General features: G+C 41.5%; 1 protein-coding gene across 4 annotated transcripts in view; it reads left to right on the forward strand.

Moving 5' to 3' along the window:
• The window catches only part of Kiaa0319l (KIAA0319 like), a 102,095-nt gene that overhangs the window by 4,032 nt on the left and 89,923 nt on the right, over positions 1 to 8,140 (forward strand). The window lies entirely within an intron of this gene.

Below are 8,140 nucleotides of genomic sequence, written 5' to 3' on the forward strand. Positions count from 1 at the left end.
CTGCCTCTGCCTCTGCCTCTGCCTCTGCCTCTGCCTCTGCCTCTGCCTCTGCCTCTGCCTCCATACCTGCTTTGTTTGTTTTGGAATCAAGATATGAATTGGTTTTTTTCTCATACAGGAGAATTGGTATTCAGTTGGCCATTTTATAAAGGTAGATTGACAAATTAAAACAAAACAAATAAACAAATATTCAGAATTGGATAGATTGGGGTCCTGGAGCTGGACATTAATGACTGAGGCACATTCCCTAAAGTCTATCTTTTTAAGTAGGATCTCACTGTGTAGCCCAGACTGGCTCTGACCTCATGATCCCCTAGCCCTGCTGTTCTAACCTTAGCTCTGCCTCCTAGCTTGACTTGAGAGATGATATAGTAAAAACATGGAGTGAATGCTGTGTGGCCATGCCTGTTTAGTAAGGGATGTTTGGCTTTCTTACCTAGAGGAATGCACACTTCATTTTGTCTTTTGTTTTTGAGAAAGGGTGTCACTGGGTTATCCCTGACTGGTATAGAACTGGATATATAGACTAGGCTGGCTATAACCTCACAGTGATCTGCCAGCTTCTGTCTCCTGAGTGTTAAGATTGAAGGTATGAGCTACCATGTCTGGTGGATTCTTACTACTTTAACAAATTCATTTATTATAATTTGAAAGGGCTACACATGCCTGCAATGATGGTCTCTGTGTGTACTGTAGCTCAGAAGACAGCTTTGTGAAGCCAATTCTCTCCTTCCACCTTCGTGTGGATTCTGAGGATTAGACTCAGGTGGTCAGGCTTGCTCAGCTGAGACATCTCACTGGCTCCGGACACTTGGTTGTTGTTTTTAATAGAAGAGAGCCACCTTGATGGACTTGTCAGAGTCACCTGTCCTTCTGAAGACTATTTCACCTGCTTAGAGCCTCTTGCCAGGCATCAGTGCCAAGAAGGCTAAATGCCAAAAGCCAAATTTAAAAATACACTTGAACCCTGTCTTTACATTTATCATTCTTTTGCTGACATAATATGGAGCGTGAGGAAGCAGCCTTTAAGGACTTCTGAGTGTGCCCTTATTCTGGACAAAGACCAAAAGCCTGCTGCAGAGACGACTGTCATGGCTGATTACTCAGCTTGTGCTCTGACAGCTACAAAGATTTCTGTTGTTGACATGATCTTGAGAATCAAGTAATTACTGTATTTAGCAATTTTCGCAGCACTGACTGTGGGTTTTTGCTGTCTTACAGTAGCTGATGATTGCATGATTATAGTGGTGGAGGTTGCAGTACGTAGAAAGCTGACCCAAATATTTATTTTTAAATAAAATGATGCTTTGTTGGCTAATTCTGGGCATCATTTTATGTGAGATAATTTTAATTAATTAATTTAGTACTGTCACATCAGGAAAATCACTTCTTTGAAAGTGTACCAATCATATACCAGACTTGTAGGAACATTGCATAACTTTTCACTTAATTTTTGAGATAATCCCGAAATAGATTACACTCATTGTATTAATAAGGAAATTGAGACCCCGAGAAGCAAAGTTACTTGGCTAGAGTCAAATAGAGAGAACAGGGCAGAGCAGGACCCTAACTCAGCCTGTTTGCTGTTAGGCTTGTTTTCTTCCATTCCAATACCGTGGTTCCTTCTGACCATTGGTGATTCTTGGACCAAAGGGTTTTTTGTTTTTTGTTTTTTGTTTTTTGTTTTTTGTTTTCCACAGAACCTTGATATGAAACTGGTTATTGGAAAGAATCAGTGTTCAGGGGGAGGAATACAAAGTTTCAAAAATTCCGAGTCTTTCTGTATTTTTCCCTTAAACTTGGTTACAAGTAGAATTGTGGGAATTTCAAATTTAGATAAGAAATTATTTTTAATCTATCCTGATGAAGATTAAATGAAAATATCTAGGGGCTTGGGATATAGGCTGGTGGTAGAACACTTGACTAGTCTGTGAAAGGCACTGGGTTCAACTCCACACTGCAAACAGAGCAAAGAAAACATAGTGCTACTAAGGGAGATCTGGTTGCCCTCGGTCAGTGCTAGAAGATGTGAATGGAAAACAGTTTGGCGTAAGAGTCAGGAGATCTAAAAGAGTTCATATCCCTTGACTTACTTCCCCTTTTAAGAGTTTTAGGGCTGGAGAGGTGGCTCAGTGGTTAAGAGCACAGGCTGCTCTTCTGAGGACCCAGGCTTGTTTGCTAGAACCATATGGTGGCTTACAATCCTCTGTAATTTCACTTGTGGGGATCCAACTCCCTATTTTGACCTCTGCAGGTAACCAGTCATACAAGTGGCCCACATATATACATGCAAACAAAACACATGCACATACAATTATAAAAAAATAAAGAGTTGTTTTTGGTGTGGGAATTGAGAGGAACTGGAGAGGTGACTCAGTGGCTAAGAACATGTTGCTCTTGCAGAGGACCCGGGTTTGGTCAGGTGGCTAGCTTCTGGAGCCTGAGGCCACCTTACATGTATGTGTGCATAGTGACATACATAAACAAAAATAGTTTATCTTAGATACATAGTGAGACCTTGGCTTTAATATGTTGGTGTTTGTGTGTATGTATATGATATAAATGGATATGTGTATGTATACATATGTATAGCTCAAGAGCTAGGCATGGTGATTCAGGCCTGTAATATAATCCTTTTGTTTTTGTTTTCTGTTTTTTTGTGTTTTGAAACAGGATCTCTGGAGATAGCCCTGGCTATCCTAGAACTTAATATATAGACCAGGCTGGCTCTGAACTCACAGAGATCTACCTCCCTCTGCCTCCTAATGCTGGGACTAAAGGTGTGTGCCACTACATCTGTCTCTTTTTATTTATTTATTTATTTATTTATTTATTTATTTATTATATGTAAGTACACTGTAGTTGTCTTCAGACATTCCAGAAGAGGGCGCCAGATCTCGTTGCGGATGGTTGTGAGCCACCATGTGGTTGCTGGGATTTGAACTCTGGATCTTCGGAAGAGCAGTTGGGTGCTCTTACCCACTGAGCCATCTCACCNCTGGCTGTCCTGGCACTCACTCTGTAGACCAGGCTGGCCTCGAACTCAGAAATCCGCCTGCCTCTGCCTCCCAAGTGCTGGGACTAAAGGCGTGCGCCACCACGCCCGGCTACATCTGTCTCTTTAATGTAATTTCTTAACAGAAGACTCCTATGAATTTCAGGCCAGACTGACCACAAAATGAAGCCTTGTCTCAGAAAACCAAAAGATTGGACCAGAGAGATAGATACTTGCTGGCAAGCCTGACAGTCCTTGAAACTACATGTTGGATGTAGAGAACTGACTTACAAGCTGACTTTAGCCTACACACACACACACACACACTGTGGCACATGTGCACATACATACATACTGTAGCATATGTGCATATATATATATATATATATATATATATATATATATATATATATATACATATACACACAGACTATGGTATGTGTACATATACACACACTGAAATACACACACACACACACTATGGCATATGTGCACCCACATACATACATATATGCACAAACAAAATAAGTAAGTGCAAAAACAGAAACAAAAGAAGTTTGTCTTAAGTACATCTTTAGATAGTTGTTAGAAATAGGAACAATGATCGACACTTGTTTGTTTTGTACTGTGAAACATTGCTATCTCCTGCCCAATGACCCCCGCAGTAATGTTTTTACGTATTTATGTGATAGTGTCATAATTACTTTCAGCTGTCAATTTGGCACAAAACCAGAATCACCTAGGAAGAGAGACCCTCAACTAAACAATTGTGTTTGTCAGATTGTCCTATGGCTACCCAGAGAAGGATTTTCTTAATTGCTAACTGATATAGAAGAGGCCTGCCCACTGTGGGTGGTGCCATCCCTAGGCAGGTGGGCCTGAGCTGCACAGGAAAAGTAGTTGAGAAAACTGGAGGTAGCAAGCCAGGCAGCGGCTCTCCTCCTTGGTTTCTGCTTTGAGTCCCTGCCTAGGCTTCCCTTGCTGATGGACTGTAACTCCCCAAGTTATCCTTCCCTCCCCAAGTTGCTTTGGATCACGGTGGTTTTTATCACAGCAACAGAAAAGAAACTAGGACAGATACTACCCAACATTCCTACTTTAGAAGAATAAGTATATGGGGAGATATCCTACATGAATAGTAAAAGCAAGATAAATAACTACATGCTTACTACAGTTCTAATGGTATGAAATGAAAAAAATTCACATAATAGAAAGACAATCTAAAATAAAATGTATAACCGAATGTTTATTTATTATGATCTTTCTCTCTCTCTCTCTTTTTTTTGTTTTTGTTTTTGTTTTTTTGAGACAGGGTTTCTCTGTATATCCCTGGCTGTCCTGGAACTCACTCTGTAGACCAGGTTGGCCTCGAACTCAGAAATCTGCCTGCCTCTGCCTCCCGAGTGCTGGGACTAAAGGCATGAGCCACCACGCCCGGCTCCATGATCTCTTTTTATTCTTCTGTTTTCCACTGTTTTTGAACAGCAGCTTCTCTCTCTTTTTTTAATAAAGAGATGAAAATCTTCCAGACAATGCAACAACAAAATGACCCAGTGAACCCCTGTCCAGTTGCCTGAGTTGGTGCCAGTTACTTGTGTATACTCAGCTTTTATCTGAGCACTTACGAGTTTTTTTCCCTCTGATAAAAAGGTGTTTTGTTTTTTAATCTGTTATCATTTAACTCATGGGTTATAGGAGTTCTTACTGAAAACATAACACAAAATAAGGGAGCCATGCAGTTACCACCCAGTCCTGGGGACTACTTACTAGCTGGCCCCCTTTGCTAGAGCTCCCGGTACACACTGACTTCATTTAGGTGGCTCATTTTCATTTCTGCTTTGGACTCAGTAGTGAAGCCCACTGATAGAAATGAGCGATCGTGATTTGTGTGATAAAAGCTACCCTTTCTTCCTTGTGGGCTATTGAGTCAGTGCTTTCTGTATAATTTTACTGCTATGTGGTTTGAAAATAGCGTTTTGGACCTGGTGATTATCATTTGGAAACAAATGTGAGATTCCCCTAAGAACTTGGAAATTCCTCAGGAGTTAGTCAACTTCTTCAGAGCAAGAATTTGGCCCTTATTGCTTATGAGAGGTATTCTAAGCAAGTATTAAATTTGGCACATAAAAGTACTTGTAGGCTGAATACTACATTAGCAGTAGGGGATTATCCTTAAACTGTGAAAGCAATATAATGAGGGGAGAGGTCTACAAAGACGACTCAAGGAGCTAGAATGCCTTTGAAAGCAACCGAAGGGATTAACATCTGAACTGTGTCAACATTCCCAAACAAGAAAGGCTGTGTTTGAAGAGTTATGTGTGCATGGGCCACAGACCTGGTTGGACTTGGAACCCTACAACAAGGTGGCTGATCTTACAGGCTAAAGGTGGCAGTTGACCCTGGAAACTTCCGGATTTTCTGCCTCTCTAAGAAGGAGATTTATACCTGGTTAATGATTAGAGAGCTTAGTATTAGAGAGCTGGCTCCAGATGAGGCAATATTAAAACACCAAATGCAGCAAAAACCCTGCCCTGGAAAAATAGCAAGTTTGATGAGAAACCGACAAACTGTTATATGCGGAGTGAAAAGATGGAAGGATTCAGCTCTGTGTTCCCAGAACCAGAGAAGCCCCTCACTGACACGGGAAGGGGAGAGTCAGACACCTGAGCGGTTTTGAAAGTTGAACGTGAAGGTTGCAGGAGGCATTGGAAGGCAGTGGGCACTCAGAGCAGAGGTGTTGAGGAGGCAGATGCATGTGTCCTGCTTAGTGCAGTTCCTGAAGAGGCCAGCTCACAAGGAGACTCGTTGCCATGCCCAGGAGGCTCAGTCTTAATCTTTCTTAGACAGGCTGTCCTTAGACTCCTCTGAAGCCCAGCTAGTCCTTATCTCTAGATCTTTATGCCTCAGCTTTGACCTTTCTTTCTTTCTTGGTTTTTTTTTTTTTTTTTTTTTTTTTTTTTTCGAGACAGGGTTTCTCTGTGTAGCCTTGGCTGTCCTGGAACTCACTTTGTAGACCAGGCTGGCCTCGAACTCAGAAATCCGCCTGCCTCTGCCTCCCGAGTGCTGGGATTAAAGGCGTGCGCCACCACGTCCTGCTCTTTCTTTCTTTCTTTAATTGTATGTGAGTACACTGTCCCTAGATGGTTGTGAGCCACCGTGTAGTTGCTGGGAATTGAACTCAGGACCTCTAGAAGAGCAGTCAGTGCTCTTACTGCTGAGCCATCTCTCCAGCAAGGGCTTCAGCTACTTAAGTATCCCAGGATTACAAGCCTGTGCCAGTAGGCTTGAGTCACATTCTCTCTCTCATTTCCTGTTCTTATGCAGGCTAGGTAAGTGCTCTGTTACTGAGCTGTGTATTGGCACTGACTGGATAACCTAGGCTGGCCTTGAACTTGCAGCAGTTGGTGTCTTATCCTCCCAAGCACTGGGATCGGGAGCAGGAGCCACCACATCTGGTTTACAGTTTATTATGTTTCATAATCTAGAAAAAATTGAAGCTGTAGCCTTTATTTACTTAGTGATACATTATATCAAATAACATTATATGAATGTATAAAAAGAAGCTCAAAACAAAAATTTCAAAGGCATCATAAAAAGCAAATATGAGGTCATACTTAATTTAAAAATTGTTTTTAGTGTGTGTATGTGAACACATGCACACCATTGGCATACGTATGGAGGTCAGAGGACAATTGTGTGGAGTTGCTTCACTGCTAACCATCTTTACATGGCTTTAGGGAACCCAGTGCAGGTTGTCTGGTTGCATGCAGAGCCCTACCCTACCAAGCCATCTCACCAGCCCAAAGTTTTATGTTTTTTAATTAGTTATTTTAGTGTACAGAAGGAGTTTCATTATAACCTTTTTGAACACTACATATAGCATATATAATACATATAGCATATGTAAAGCCTAGATTCCTCATGAGAAAACAGATGGGATTTGCCTTTCTGAATCTGGTGACACGATGCTCTTCAGTTCCATCCACTTTCCTGGAATCACCTCATTTCGTTCTTCATGGCTGAACAAAGATTGTATGTGTGTGCCTCATTATCTTTGTCCATTTGTTTCTTGATAGGCATTGGCTGGTTCTCTGTGTTCCGCCCTGACCTTTATTATTTATTCCTGCCCATTACTTTTGGATTAGGATGGCTCTTGTTTTCCTAAGAACTTACGTAATTGATTTGCAATGGCCGTGGTCTTTTATTCCAAGCACTCGTGGCTATAGGCTTCCCTCTTAGAGCTGCCTTGCTGAGTCTCAAAGGTTCTGTAAGTTGTGCTCTCACTTCATTTGCTTTTAGACACTTTCACATTTCCTCTCTTACATCTGCAGTGACCCAGGAGTCTGGGTTCAGTGTTTAGAATCTTATATAATACTTGTGGTTTTTTTGTTAATTATTTCATGTTTTATTTCACGATGTTGTGTTAAGATGGAACTTTTTTCATTTCTTTTGCATTTCTTAAGAATTGCTTTATGACAGACTTTAGAGAACGTTCCACTGGTTGACTGAGAAGAATTCTGTATCGTACGAAGTCAATGTTCAGTGTAGACAACACTGACCATCACAGGCCATTGTTTGTGTTTGTCTTTCCCCCTGTTTGTATGAGGTGCTGCCAGTTTACAGTGCTGGCCATGATGCATTCCTACTTCTCCTTTGTTCAGCTGGTTTTCTTCTGAAATCCTTTTTTTTTTAAATTTAATTAATTATTTATTATGTTAATTTTTTAGATATTTTCTTTATTTACATTTAAAGTGCTATCCTCTTTCCTAATTTCCCCCCCGAAAATGCCCTATCCCCTACCTCCCCTGCTCCCCAACCCACCCATTCCCATTCCTGGTCCTGGCATTCCCCTATATTGGGGCCTAGAGCATTCACAGGACCAAGGGCCTCTCCTCCCATTGATGACCAACTAGGCCATCCCCTGCTACATATGCAGCTAGAGCCACAAGTTCTACCATGTGTTTTCTTTGATTGGTGGTATAGTTCCAAGGAGCTCTGGGGTACTGATTAGTTCATATTCATGTTCCTCCTATAGGGTTTCAGACCCCTTCAGCTCCCTGGGTACTTTCTCTGGTTCCTTCATTGGGGACCTTGTGCTCCATCCAATGGATGACTGTGAACATCCACTTCTGTATTTGCCAGGCA

The sequence above is a fragment of the Mus caroli genome, chromosome 4, assembly GCF_900094665.2.
Source record: "Mus caroli chromosome 4, CAROLI_EIJ_v1.1, whole genome shotgun sequence".
NCBI lineage: Eukaryota > Metazoa > Chordata > Mammalia > Rodentia > Muridae > Mus > Mus caroli.